Below are 2,500 nucleotides of genomic sequence, written 5' to 3'. Positions count from 1 at the left end.
GTATGCTTTTAGCTATAGCTTTATCTATACATTTGTTTTTTTTAACTCTTGGGTGGACAACCAACTAGCAACAAGTTAATTATAACCTGAGTGCTTTCAGGTGACAGTTAGGTAAGTTGCATCTCCAATGAACACTCCTAAATATGTACATAAGAACATACATAGATGCATTCCCACTTCAAAACTCAAAAATCAATGAATTACTGGGATCAGTCAAGCAAAACTGCTGACAATTTTTTTTTATTTAATTTTCCTTGATTTCGTGCTACAAAGCAAAGCCAAATGCAATTCATCATTGACCGTAGAGGAGCTCTTTGCATCAGGCTGACATCTACCTCTTTATCCTTGGATATAATACACATCAAAGCACATGTTGCTCTAACATACATACCATTTAAATAAACAAGCTAAAATACACGGACAGTTTCTGCCACTCAATCTCGTCAGAGCAAAATCAGCTGTTTAATCATTATCTCCCTTATACTCAACTTGTTCAACAAATACGTAATCTCTGACGGCTTAAGTAGCAGCTAAAGTACTCTTCTTATCAGCTTGCAAGAGCGACCATCGACTCACTTGAATCTAGGAAGGAGATTTCCCGATAGATATGAGGCCGTGAGGTGGAGTCGCCTACGAGGCTTTTGTGCCAAAACAACACCTTCCCACTCTCTCGCTGCCGGCGTCCGCGCGCGTGGCTTGGCATGGGCTTCGGCTTCCTTCATTGGCCGCGTGCTTGATGGCTTTTGTTTGTTTGTTTTGTTTTTGCTTGATTGATTGTGGGCATGACAGGAGAAAGTCTTGCGTATCTTCAGGAATGGATGTCGAGAGCAAATGATTCTTTTGAAGAATTTCGTACCTGTTATTGAATATGGTTATATTTTGCTATCTTGCTTTACGTAGAGTTGCACATCTTGCAGCTCATGGCAAGAGAATCGTCTAGATCATGACCAGAAAAAGTTTATTCATACACTCTGAACAGGCGACTGTAACGGAATTACATATAGAAAGTCCCCTAGAAACAGGCACTTTAGAAATGCAAACGAACACGAATATTTTGCAATATTTGAATAAAAATATTGCATATTCATTCCAGTTATCGATATACCCAGTGCATATAGACACACATAGATTAAATATATGCATTTGAGTCAAATCACCAAATCTTGATCAAATGAAAAGATAGATGTCTCAACGACGCAAATTTCTTTTGTTGCAATGTTCTCAACATCATAGCAACAGCTGCAAGTACCCATCCGGAGATTATAATTTTGAAATCAGGAGAAGTTCTCAAAATACTATTTTTATAGGATGATTCGTATCACATTAAAACCTATTAAATTAATGTTAGGTGAAGATAATAAGTTAAAATGCATTCATGCAGGTAGTTACTGCTGAGTCAAGGAAGTGAGCGCTACATATGCACCCAACTAAATATAAAATAAATCAACCAAAAATTGCGCTTCAAAAACAAAATACTATTTTTATAGATGATTCTCGTCGTATCACATTTTTTTATTTTTTTTTTTAAATAAAACCTATTAAATTAATGTTAGGTGAAGATAATAAGTTAAAATGCATTCATGCAGGTAGTTACTGAGTGCAAGGAAGTTGATCGTCTACATAAGTACCCATCTGAAATATGAAAATAAATCAAACCAAAATGTCTCTTCAAAAAATATTTAGTCAGTCTAATTATGCCATATTTAATCACAAATGGCCACACAAGGGGTGATATATGACAGAGAGAGCTATTTCGACGGGTACTTGACAGGTCCAATGAGAGGTTGTTTATTACCCATCCAAAACAAAGAAATAAATATTTTCTAATCAATTTCAAAAATATTTTTTTCTAAGAGAGAAAGTAATACAATAAATCATATCACATCAAATAAGGTGTACTATATGATACCAAATAAAAATAGATAGGTAGTTGACGTATCCCAGGTTAGCTTGTTTACCAACAGAGGGCTGTGACGTCACGACAGAGAAATCTCAGGGTCGCCTGCTCTGGATGTTGGTATTTTGGTACGTTCGTCGACAATTACGCTCTTGTTTTGACGTTTTCTTGCATTGAATGGATCTATAACTAACGAAGCTTGATATGAGGATTAATTACGTTCAGCGTTTAGGGGGGTAAAAGTTAAAAACACGTTTGAAATTACCTGGTATGCTTAGTTGTGTACTTTAGATGTCGTGCGAAAGGAAGACATTTTTTAAACTTTTTCCGTATTACTTTTAATCTCATGTGTCTTCATGATTTTTAAAGATCTGTGGTGCGGAATTATCGAACGGATTTTAGTTGGTTTCCACCATAATCACACAAAGAAGTAAAGTCTCGTAATGGTGTAGTACATTTTCTCAAAGATTTCATTTGTCGTATTTTTACATAAACAGACCAGTATATCCATCCTGCCTGCAAAAAATACTTCCATAATCTTCAAGTCATATTGTAGGGTTTAGTAAAGTAGCCGTTGATTGTGTATATTGTGATGTAGAGTGT

At 35.7% G+C, this 2,500-nt stretch overlaps 2 protein-coding genes across 6 annotated transcripts in view; one reads left to right on the top strand and one right to left on the bottom strand.

Annotated features, from left to right (window-relative positions):
* LOC122258772 (uncharacterized) overlaps nucleotides 1-716 on the bottom strand; it is an 18,495-nt gene extending 17,779 nt beyond the window's left edge. For 2 of the 4 annotated variants that reach the window (XM_043024942.2, XM_043024944.2), the window contains exon 1: nucleotides 577-716. The gene's annotated coding sequence lies outside the window, so the exon portion shown is untranslated. Of the gene's footprint in view, nucleotides 1-391; nucleotides 529-576 lie in introns of those variants that run through there. The other 2 variants (XM_043024943.2, XM_086536452.1) reach the window with 1 other exon arrangement.
* Nucleotides 717-1,952: 1,236 nt separating this feature from the next.
* Nucleotides 1,953-2,500, top strand: part of trbd (ubiquitin thioesterase trabid) — a 27,935-nt gene continuing 27,387 nt past the window's right edge. Inside the window, exon 1 of one of the 2 annotated variants that reach the window (XM_043024940.2) lies at nucleotides 1,953-2,025. The gene's annotated coding sequence lies outside the window, so the exon portion shown is untranslated. The remainder of the gene's footprint in view (nucleotides 2,026-2,500) is intronic. The other variant, XM_043024941.2, reaches the window with a different exon arrangement.

This window comes from Penaeus japonicus, unplaced genomic scaffold (assembly GCF_977035675.1).
Source record: "Penaeus japonicus unplaced genomic scaffold, GWHDUDI00000001_assembly GWHDUDI00000004, whole genome shotgun sequence".
NCBI classification, from domain to species: domain Eukaryota; kingdom Metazoa; phylum Arthropoda; class Malacostraca; order Decapoda; family Penaeidae; genus Penaeus; species Penaeus japonicus.
This window is presented reverse-complemented; position numbering and strand designations above follow the sequence as displayed.